Source organism: Scyliorhinus canicula, chromosome 16, assembly GCF_902713615.1.
Source record: "Scyliorhinus canicula chromosome 16, sScyCan1.1, whole genome shotgun sequence".
Lineage (NCBI taxonomy): Eukaryota > Metazoa > Chordata > Chondrichthyes > Carcharhiniformes > Scyliorhinidae > Scyliorhinus > Scyliorhinus canicula.
In genome coordinates this window covers 89687545-89699890 of record NC_052161.1, presented here as the reverse complement: position 1 = coordinate 89699890, position 12346 = coordinate 89687545, and positions in this window count along the sequence as shown.

The following is a 12346-nucleotide window of genomic DNA, read 5'->3' as shown; positions in this document are numbered from 1 at the left end:
ATAGAAGTGCGGTTTACACTCCGCACAGATCTGGCAGTCCCTGGTCATGGCTCTGACCTCCTCAGTGGAGTAAGGCAGGTTGCGGGCCTTGATATAGTGGATATCGTTGGTCGGTGACAAGGGTAAACCTCCTCCCAGTGAGGTAGTGCCTCCAGTGCAGTACTGCTTCCACGCTGGCTTGGGCCTTCTTCTCGACTGAGGAGTGTCGAATTTCAGAGGTGGTGAGGGTGCGCGAAAAATACGCTACCGGCCTGCCTGCCTGGTTGAGGGTAGCGGTGAGAGAGACATCTGATACGTCGCTCTCCACCTGGAAGGGGACGGGCTTGTCCATCGCGTGCATCGCGGCATTGGCGATGTCCGCCTTGATGCAGCTAAAGGCCTGGCGGGCCTCAGCTGCCATTGGGAAGATGGTGGCCTTGATTAGTGGGCGGGCTTTGTCCGCATAGTTGGGGACCCACTAGGCACCTCTTCAGGGCCTTGGGGCAGTGGGGGAGGGGGAGTTGCAGGAGGGGGATGCATACGGTCAGGGTCGGGTCCGAGAACCCCGTTTTCCACGACGTAGCCGAGGATGGCTAGTCTGGTTGTGCGGAAACGCATTTCTCCTTGTTGTACCTGAGATTTAGGGTTTGGGCAGTTTGGAGAAATCTGTGGATGTTGGCGTCGTGGTCCTGCTGATCATGGCCGCACATTGCCCAAGTACGGAAATGTGGCCCGCAGCCCGTACTGGTCCACCATTCGGTCCATTGCTCATTGGAAGACCGAGACCCCGTTCGTGACGCCGAATGGGACCCGGAGGAAATGGAAAAGACGGCCGTCTGCCTCAAAAGCCGTATAGTGGCGGTCCTCTGGGCGGATTGGGAGCTGGTGGTGCGCAGACTTCAGATCCACCGTTGAGAACACCCGGTAGTGTGCAATCTGGTTTACCATGTCTGCGATCCGGGGAAGGGGGTACGCATCCAGGTGGGTGCACCGGTTTATTGTTTGGCTGTAATCTACAACCATCCGGTGCTTTTTCCCGGTCTTGACGACCACCACCAGAGCTCTCCAGGGGCTATTGCTGGCCTCGATGATCCCTTCCCGCAAGAGTCGCTGGACCTCGGACCTGATAAAAGTCCTGTCCTGCACGCTATACCGCCTGCTTCTGGTGGTGACTGGCGTGCAGTCGGTGGTGAGGTTTGCGAAGAGTGGGGGAGGGTCGACTTTTAGGGTCGCGAGGCTGCATATGGTGAGTGTGGTAGGGGCCCCCTGAACTTCAGGGTTAGGCTCCTGAGGTTGCATTGGAAATCTAGTCCCAATAGGAGAGGAACGCAGAGGTCTGGGAGCACATATAATTTAAAATTGCCGTACTCGGCTCCCTGTATTGCTAGGGTTGCGGTAGTGCACCCTCGGATTTGCACCGAGTGCGACCCAGAGGCGAGGGAGATGGTTTGATGCGCAGGGAAAATTGTGAGCGAGCAGCGCCTTACCATGTCCGGGCCAATGAAGCTCTATGTGCCCCCGGAGTCAAAAAGGCAAGGCGTCTCGTGCCCGTTTACCCGGACGGTCATCATAGAGTTCCGGAGGTGCCTGGGTCGCGACTGGTCCAGGGTGACCGTGCTGAATTACGGGTAGTCGGCGTGGTCGGAGGTGCTGGGGCTGCACCACGATGGCTGCACTTGTTGATCGTACGCGTCGAGCGGCGTAGCAGATGGCGACCAAGATGGAGGCCCCCGTTGGTCGAGTGTGGCGGGCGGTGAGGAAGATGGCGGCCCCCATGGATCTCACGTGACCGGCCCCGTGGGGGAGAATGGCCAACTTGGTGGCCCCCATGAGTCGCACATGCTGTGACGGTTGGAAGATGGCTGCCCCCACGGATAGTACGAGCCTGATGACGCGTCTGCAGGGGCAGAGTCGCCAGACGCGCTGCCACACTGCGGGGTCTACGGGCCTGTGAGTCTGAGGATCGGGTCTGTGAGTTAGAGTTCTTGGACCTGGCCAGGCAAACTTTGGCGAGCTGTCCTTTTTTTCCGCAGCTGCTGCAGTTTGCGTTACGGGCCGGGCAGCGCTGCTGGGGGTGTTGGGGCTGGCCGCAGAAATAGCAGGGTAGCCCCCCATGGTGGGCGGGCAGCCGCGCGGCACAGGCCAGGGGTAGTCTTTGGTTGGGGGTCCACAAGGGGGTCGCATGGTCAGCCGGGAACACGCTAAGGCTCTGGAATGCTACTTCCAGAGAGGAGGCTAACTTTACCATCTGATCCAGGTCCAGGGCCCCCTTTTCGAGTAGGCGCTGTCTCACGTAGTTGGTCCGGACTCCCGTAGATGTCTCGGACGGCGAGTTCCATATGTTGAGTGTCCATAACGGCCTGGTAGTTGCAGCTCCATGCGAGGACTTTGAGGTCGCGTAGGTAGTCTTCTAGCGATTCCCCGAATGGTGAGGATGTGTCGAGCATAGACCTCGTTCACGGGCCGTACATAGAGGCATCCAAGCATCGCGAGGGGGTCTGCATAGGAGGAGGCCTCGTCGAGTTGAACAGAGATTCAATGGATCACCCACGCGTGGAGGAGGCTCAGCTTCTGTTCGTCGGTGACGGAAGGCGTGGAGAAGGCTGTGAGATAGGCCTTGAAGCAGCGGAGCCAGTGTGAAAAAATTTCTTTCACCTCCGTGGCCTGCGGATCGAGTTCCAGTCAGTCAGGTTTGAGGGCCGATTCCATAGTTGCGTTTAAGTTGATTAAATTGATGCGACCATCAATTCACTCGAGTCAAGAGTAGAAGTAAACTGTGGCTTTAATCAACTTACAACAGTGCCTGCCTGCGACTGATCCAAAACTGAGAACCGCCTACATGTCGACTGCTCTTTATACCTCCCTTCAAGGGGAGGAGCCATGGGTGGAGCCCATACAGGCCCCAACATGTTCCCCTATGGATAATGCCATACAATGGCCCAGAGGAGAAGCTCACAAGGGCAACAGAATAGCACAGATACAAATACACTGGTGGATTATTGGCATAATGCATTCACCACATGTGTTATCTGTGTTGGTCTAACATCGACTGCAACTGGATGCAGTAAAATGAGAAACAGGCTTCTGACATAGGAGATGGTCCAACACTGTTTTATTGAACCTGTTGATTGCTGTACATAATCTGCTGTGTGTTGACACTCTATTAACCTAACTGATAACCTCCTACTGGCTTAACCAGACTAGCTCTCTATCAAATGGTGATAATGTTCATTGGCCTGTGCACTGCGACTATCTCCCTAGCTGTGTCCTGTGAGAGAGGGAGAGCCTGAATGCCATGTGGGCTTTATAGTGGTGGTGTCCTGTCTGGTGATTGGTTGTTCTGTGTCGTGTGTGTTCATTGTTTATCCTGTGTTTCAATCACTGCCTGTCTGCATCTCATGATATACATGAGTGGATATTATGACACACATCACCTTTCAAACTTACTCTCTGTCTCTCACTGTCACCATCTTTTAAAATCTGACTCTCTCTGTCTCTCTCACACCATTCTCTCTCTCTGACTCGTTCATACCATCTTTCAAACATTCTCTGTCTCTTCTCACAGCATCTTTCAAACTCTATGTGCCTTTCTCACTGTCTCTCACTATCTTTCAAACTCTCTCTCTTTCTCTGTAACATCATCTTTCAATTTGTCTCTCTAGCCCTCTCTCAAACCATCATTCAGACTCTCACTCTGCCTCTCTGTCTCTAACCATTTTTCAAACTCTCTCGCTCTCTGTCTCTCACACCATCTTTCAACCCTGTGTTGTTCCTTGTGTCTTAATAAAGCTTGTGGTCTCAAAGTTGAAGTAGATGCTTTACTGTGAGTTCGTTCTGTCTTCAGAGCTTAACTTAAAGTTACCTCGATGCTGCTAGTGTGTGTCTAGCTCCCAGTTCCCGTTCTGTGAAGTTTGTCCTCACTTCCTGTTCCTCTGTATTTATATCTCTCCCGTGCTCCCTCTAGTGCTTGCTCAGTTGTATTGCATCTACACTGATATACAATCACCACATCCCCCATTTTTCTTTACATATTTTCTGTACATTGTTAAAGAAAATTGTACAAAACAGTTAGATTACTTACGATATGTGTATCTATACAAGTGATGGTGCTATTGCATATTTTACAAAGCCAATTTATATTTATGAGTCCAATTTTAATAAAAACATTTATGAGTCCAAACTTGATGAATTTGTTCATTGAGTTTTTTCTTTTTCGTTGTTGACGTGGTGATATTGCTATTGGAACTCCATTGTGAATGTTGTCGGTGTTCTTGTTATTTTAAGTAACCAATACGTCATTCCGAGGTGTTTACATGGTCGAACCACTGATGTTGACTGACATGGACTTTTTTCTGTGCTTGTGGTATAGATTTAGTGTGTCATGTGCCTTGAAAGCTGGTGTGCTTGCTTGTTCTGGAGCAGATGTGAGTTTGTGAAATTCGTTGCCATCCCATGGCATGTTTGTAGTCTTGTCATTGTTTTGCAGTGTGCAGTGGCATTGTCCTTCATGTGCAGAGTTGTACCATTTTGTACAAGTCGTAGTTTCATTGTTGTTGTTTCTGTCTTTGTTGTTTTCGTTGTCGTTCTTGTTGCTGTTTTTGTCGTTTCTGTCTTGGTTCTTGTTGTGCTTGTTGTTGTCTTTGTTATGCTTCTTGTTGTTTTTGTTGTTCTTCTTGTAGTTTTTGTTGTTGTTCTTGTTTCTGCAGTGCTTCTTGCGATTTTTGTTGTTTTTATTGCGCTTCATGTTGCTTTTGTTCTTGCTGTTGTTGTTCTGCTCTGCTTCTTGTGGTTTTTGTTTTTCTTGTTGTGCTCAATGAGTGTCCCGTGTGGATAATTTGAGTAATTGTCACAGTTATTGGTGCGAGTGTCCTTTGTGGTATCTGTTACATTGAATGTTTCGTCTAGAGAATGGTGAGAATGATCTGATGTTGCATTGATGCTGGTGACATCAGTCATTTGTAGTGGATTTGATTCCGTTTCTTTGTTTCTTTGTACTCCTCTTCTGGAGTCATTTGTGGTGGATTTAGTTCCTCTTCTTTGCTTTCTTGGTGCTCCTCTTCTGGAGTCAAAATCTTCACGATTTCTATTGACGTGGTCTCTCTGGACTCTTGGTGCTCCTCTTCTGGAGTCAAAATCTTCATGATTTCTATTGACGTGGTCTCTCTGGACTCTTGGTGCTCCTCTTCTGGAGTCACAATCTTCACGATTTCTATTGACGTGGTCTCTCTGGACTCTTGGTGCTCCTCTTCTGGAGTCAAAACCTTCACGATTTCTATTGATGTGGTCTCTCTGGATTCTTGATGCTCCTCTTCTGGAGTCAAAATCTTCAAGATTTCAATTGACGTGGTCTCTCTGGACTCATGAGTGGCCCTACTCTATGCTTCTGTACAGACGAGCTGAGATCTGACAGTCTCGCTGTGATCCCTCACCTCCTGTATGTCGAGTGTGATCACATTGTGACTGTTTTCGCATGGAGTGGGTAGATTTACATTGTCTTCTTCTTGATTATGTGAGCTTGGTAGACTTTCATAGTCTGCTTGTGGTTGCTCAGATACGGTGGGTTGACCTTCATGGTCTTGTTCATGCATGATGTTCGCTAGGGAGTGTTTGCTTGCTTCCATTTTGGAGTCTTTCAACGAGCTGTCTGTGGAGGCTCACGTCACTCTCTTTGTGGAGTCTTTCATCACTCTCTCTGTGGAGCCTGTCATCGCTCTCTCTGTGGAGTCGTTCTGTGCTCTCTGTGTGGCGTCGTCTTCGTCTTGGGTATTGTTGTCATCCAATGTATCGACGATCTGCCATGGCACCACGGTGTTGGATTCAGCTACCATGAGTAGAGTCGTGTTGAGGTTTGCGACCGTGTTGTTGATGCTGTGAACAGCATATCCGAATAACTCAGCCATGTTTGAGTAGTATTGTTCGAAAAACAAATCATCTTTTTTTGTTTCGGATTGGTATTGTTTTCTTCATCTTTATTTGTTTTGGAATTGTTTTTGTTCTCTTCACTTTGGGTGGTGCAGACTGCTTGTTCCAGGGTGTTGTGAGAGTTATTTTCAACTGCTGGTGTAAGTTCAGGTGTTTTTTTGTCTTTTGAGGTAAGAAAATTGGGTTTTAGAGCTTTAAGTTTCTTGTTTTTAATTTTCGGGCATTTCCCTTTTAAGTGGGCGTGGTCCTGGTCCTCAACGTCATGACGCTGGTGACGTCATGTGTAGGAATCGATTGCGCATGCGTAAATCGGTCTTCCTTTACTGTGCGGTTTTGTGTCCACTGCGCATGCTCGGCTTGCGCATGCGCAGAACCATCTTCGAATGGTGCACTCGTTCCTTTCAACTGGGTATGCGCGGCTTGCGCATGTGCATAACGATCTGCAACCAAAACTTTTTTTAACTGCGCATGGGCGGCGTGCGCATGCACAGAATGCAAAACGGCTGATTTTAACTGCGCATGCGCGGCTTCTGTCTCCTGCGCATGCGCAGATGCAGATTTTCGTCCTTTGTTCCCCAGAGACTGTGAAATGTGCTCAGACTCAATTTTACAGTGGATTTCAGCGTTTTTTAAAAAAAAGTTCAAGTTAATTTTTCCTTTCGTCCTGGATTGGATTTCAGTGTTTTGTCTTTGTGAAAAGTTCAAGTTACTTTTTCCTTTTGATCTGGACTTTTCACTCGCGATTTCTAGACTGAACCCTTTCTGTTCTGATAGTGATTGTTTGAGTTTTGCATCACTCAGTCCCTGTGCAGTTTGGTCTTTGAGCATACAGTACTGTTCAAATTTCATACAGCGCTCTTCAATTTTTTTAGTACTATTTCTAATTTGCTGCTGTCTTCATCTTTCGAGTATTTAAATAAATTATATGTTTCTCTAGCTTCATGTCCTACGATGAGCAGTGCTATTTTCATTTCGTCTGAGGCTGCTTTTAAATCATTAGCTATGATATATATATCGAACATTTGTTTAAATCTTTTCCAGGCATTATTACCGGTTATGTTCAGCTGAGGTGGGGTTCCAACCCACATCATCGAATAAGCGAGGTCTTCCCAAGTCGAATGTCTGGTAGGAGTTCTCCTTGCCATTTTGGTCTTTCTGTGTCTGCAGCTGGTGTAATCTTGTCATAAGCGTCTGAAGCCACTGCTGGTACCATGTGTTGTTCCTTGTGTCTTAATAAAGCTCGTAGTCTCAAAGTTGAAGTAGATGCTTTATTGTGAGTTCGTTCTGTCTTCAGAGCTTAACTTAAAGTTACCTCGATGCTGCTAGTGTGTGTCTAGCTCCCAGTTCCCATTCTGTGAAGTGTGTCCTCACTTCCTGTTCCTCTGTATTTATATCTCTCCTGTGCTCCCTCTAGTGCTTGCTCATGCATCATCTTCAAAAAGGTAATTGTCTGCAATACCAAAGAATTCAGTCAGAACTGACTATTGTAGATGGTATACTGCTGATACAGTATTGCATTGTGATTCAACAGAATTTTGAGGACGACTCAACCTTAGTTACATTTTCCTGATCCTGAACAATGTTGCACAGTGAAGAAAATTCAACGATAGTAAATAAAGCAAAAGATATGTTTTGATCTTCATTCAAAAGAATTGTCTGCTCTATCTGAGGATGTTACTGTTAGATTAAGACTTCCTGAAGGAGGTTGGTCTGACATTGCTCGCATAATTAGACAATTCTCTCCAAGATCTTATCTGATAAGAACTTCAGATGGAAACATTCTGAGAAGAAATCGTAGTGACCTACTTCAAGTCACAGATACTGCGAAGATTCTTCCTAATCTTGATTTGAACCAGACAATTTTAAAACAGATTGAACAGCAAATGCATTCAATTTTGCTGATCAATAAAGACATTAAATCCTCTTCATCACCTTTGATGTTAAGAAGATCGGCAAAGAGAAGAAGACCCAATCGTCTGAATCTGTGAACTTTGTTTTCATGGTTCTAGTGATTACTGTACATTGTATACACTGCATTTCATATGGAACAACATTTTCCTTTAATATTTGCAAGGAAATGTAAAACAAAAAGAGGATGTAGTGATCTCTGTATATCAATATACATGGTCTATGGATGGAAAAGTAGTACAGTCAATTCAGCACTAGATGTCTCACTATCAGATGGTATAAGAAAGACTTTCCCGCTTTTTCTGAGAGAGTGTGTTTCCAGGGAGTGAACAGACAAGACATAGAATAGCTGGAGAGAGGGGTTATTTTTTTTTATAAATGTTTTTTATTGGGTTTTTGAACAAAGTATATTTGTAGTTATGTACACAGAATAAAGAATATATATATAGAAGAGAAGAAAAAGATAATATTGTGGAGGAGAATGCTGAGACCCAGGCTATTAGAATATATGGCATTGAGGTGCGTAGGGAAGAAGTGTTGGCAATTCTGGACAAGGTGAAAATAGATAAGTCCCCGGGGCCGGATGGGATTTATCCTAGGATTCTCTGGGAAGCCAGGGAAGAGATTGCTGAGCCTTTGGCTTTGATTTTTAGGTCATCATTGGCTACAGGAATAGTGCCAGAGGACTGGAGGATAGCAAATGTGGTCCCTTTGTTCAAGAAGGGGAGTAGAGATAACCCCGGTAACTATAGGCCGGTGAGCCTAATGTCTGTGGTGGGTAAGGTCTTGGAGAGGATTATAAAAGATACGATTTATAATCATCTAGATAGGAATAATATGATTAGGGATAGTCAGCATGGTTTTGTGAAGGGTAGGTCATGCCTCACAAACCTTATCGAGTTCTTTGAGAAGGTGACTGAACAGGTAGACGAGGGTAGAGCAGTTGATGTGGTGTATATGGATTTCAGTAAAGCGTTTGATAAGGTTCCCCACGGTCGGCTATTGCAGAAAATACGGAGGCTGGGGATTGAGGGTGATTTAGAGATGTGGATCAGAAATTGGCTAGTTGAAAGAAGACAGAGAGTGGTAGTTGATGGGAAATGTTCAGAATGGAGTTCAGTTACGAGTGGCGTACCACAAGGATCTGTTCTGGGTCCGTTGCTGTTTGTCATTTTTATAAATGACCTAGAGGAGGGCGCAGAAGGATGGGTGAGTAAATTTGCAGACGACACTAAAGTCGGTGGAGTTGTAGACACTGCGGAAGGATGTTGCAGGTTACAAAGTGACATAGATAAGCTGCAGAGCTGGGCTGAGAGGTGGCAAATGGAGTTTAATGTGGAGAAGTGTGAGGTGATTCACTTTGGAAAGAATAACAGGAATGCGGAATATTTGGCTAATGGTAAAATTCTTGGTAGTGTGGATGAGCAGAGGGATCTCGGTGTCCATGTACATAGATCCCTGAAAGTTGCCACCCAGGTTGATAGGGTTGTGAAGAAGGCCTATGGTGTGTTGGCCTTTATTGGTAGAGGGATTGAGTTCTGGAGCCATGAGGTCATGTTGCAGTTGTACAAAACTCTAGTACGGCCGCATTTGGAGTATTGCGTACAGTTCTGGTCGCCTCATTATAGGAAGGACGTGGAAGCCTTGGAACGGGTGCAGAGGAGATTTACCAGGATGTTGCCTGGTATGGAGGGAAAATCTTATGAGGAAAGGCTGATGGACTTGAGGTTGTTTTCGTTAGAGAGAAGAAGGTTAAGAGGTGACTTAATAGAGGCATACAAAATGATCAGAGGGTTAGATAGGGTGGACAGCGAGAGCCTTCTCCCGCGGATGGAGGTGGCTAGCACGAGGGGACATAGCCTTAAATTGAGGGGTAATAGATATAGGACAGAGGTCAGAGGTGGGTTTTTTACGCAAAGAGTGGTGAGGCCGTGGAATGCCCTACCTGCAACAGTAGTGAACTCGCCAACATTGAGGGCATTTAAAAGTTTATTGGATAAGCATATGGATGATAAGGGCATAGTGTAGGTTCGATGGCCTTTAGTTTTTTTTCCATGTTGGTGCAACATCGAGGGCCGAAGGGCCTGTACTGCGCTGTATCGTTCTATGTTCTATGTTCTAAAACTAAAGAAAAAAAACTGGTAGGATATTGTGCACTAGCTCAACAGCAGCAACTCTGTACAGTTAGCAATGTTATTTTTATCACATAAGTAGGCACCTGTTTGTGGGGGGGTGGGGGTGGGGGGGGGGGAACTGGAGAGGTACAAATACATTTGGCTGCTGGAGAAACAATTACATCGATTATGTCCAATACAGAGAGGGCAATACAAGAATGGATCTGATGTTGGTGGTATGGTTACTTCCTTCTCCCAGACGGTATTTGTGCAGTTGTCGTCTCGCGTTCACTTCCGCTTCGCCCGTTCGTCCCGTCTTTCGCCCGTATTTTTCTTGCTTTCTGTTACTGTATTTGCCAAGCTTTTTTATCAATTCCCGTGCCCTTCTTCTGGCTATCATTCCCTTGCCTCTCCCCCCCCGCCCCCCCCCACCTCTCTGGTTCCCCTCTATTGCTCCCTGTCTCCTCCCTCTTCCCTTCCTCCCCCCCCTCCCCTTCCCCCTCCCCTTCTCCTGTGGTTCGCCTTTCTTTTCTCTCTTTTCTCTCAGGTTTAGCTGTTCCCCACCCCCAGTCTGTCCCTCCCTCTCACACCTTGGCTACTTTCCCCTGATTTTTGGCTGCCAGGCTATTCTTCTGCTTGTTCGTTGGTCACAAACAGGTCCCAGAACAATTGGGTGAATGGCTCCCACGTTCTGTGGAAGCCGTCGTCTGACTCTCGGGTGGTGAATTTTAGTTTCTCCATTTGGAGAGATTCCGAGAGGTTGGACAGCCAGTCCACAGCTTTGGGTGGTGCTGCTGACCGACAACCGAAAAGGATTCGACGTCGGGCGATCAGGGAGGCAAAGGCAACGGTATTCTCCCTTCCTCCCCAGGAATAGATCTGGCTGGTCTGAAACCCCGAAGACCGTCACTTTCGGGCATGGCTCCACCCTCATCCCCACCACTTTGGACATTGCCTTGAAGAATGCTGTCCAGTACCCAGAAAGTCTGGGGAAAGACCTGAACATGTGGGCGTGGTTGGCTGGGCCTCCTTGGCACCGTTCACATCTACCCTCCACCTCTGGGAAGAACCTACTCATTCGGGTTCTTGTGATGTGGGCTCAATGTACCACTTTTAGCTGCATCAGGCTGAGCCTTGCGCACGTGGAGGTGGAGTTGACCCTTTGCAGTGCTTCGCTCCAGAGTCCCCACCCTATTTCACTCCCCAGGTCGTCTTCCCATTTCTTTCTTGTTGCGTCCAGTACGGTGTCGGCCCTTTCTACCAGTCGGTCATACATGTTGCTCTAGTTCCCCTTATCTAGGATGCTTGCGTCCAGTAACTCTTCCATAATGTCTGTTGTGGCGGTTGTGGGTAACCCCTTGTCTCCTTTTGTAGGATGTTTTTGAGTTGCAGGTACAGATGTGTTGGGTAAGCTGGGTCTGCGAGGACTGTGATTACTGCAGTAGTGAGAGAGACAGGCTTCCAACACTTGAAGAAATGCCAATTGATTTTATTGAACACTTAACTATAATACATGCTTTAACTGTGGGTTGACACTATGCTGACTTGACTGGAGACCTGAGGCTAACCTGACCAGACTATCTTACTGCCACATGGTGTTTGTTCTAGTTGCTGCTCACGAGCTCTGACTGTCTCAGAGGCTGGATCCCGAGAGAGTGGGAAAACTGGTGCCCTCTGGCTTTATAGTGGTCGTGTCCTGTCTGGTGATTGGCTGCTGTGTTCTGTGTGTTCACTGGCCATCCTGTGTGTCAATCACTGCCTGTCTGCACACCATCATATCCCTGGATGTATATTATGACATCTCCCCCCTTTTTTAAAAAATGTGTTCAGGTCAATAAATAGTGAGTGTGTGTGTACAGGAGCCTGACTATATACAGAATATGCTAACGTATTTACATGGGAAGGTGTCTAGTGCAGATAGAGGGTAGATAACACATGAAAAAAAAACGATATGTACAAATGTGCAAAAGATGAGATAACAAGGTAATGCAACATTCAGTCTATAAATTCAGTATCTGTGGCGGGCGGCGAATTCTGGTTGACCGCCTCAAGGGTGGGTCAGGGGCCGCCTGCACTTGAACGGGCGGAACTGCCACCAATGTAGAGATCGGTAGAATAACTGGCAGATCGGTGGCCTCGTGGAAGGGCGCGTCCTGAGGAACCAGTGTGTGAGGCGGGACATCACGGTTAGGCGGCGGGCGCGGAAGTCGACACAGTGCCCGCCTATTACGCCGAAGAAAGGAGTCATCAGGCGTGCGAACGAGAAACAATCTCGGGGCCACTTGCTTGACCACCACAGCTGTGGCAGACCAACCATCGTCAGGTAGCTGAACACGAACTCGGTCAGCAGGGACCAGGTCGGGAGATCTGTGGCGTGGGCGTCGTACGCTGACTTGCATTGGGCCTGAGACTGTTGCATCCTC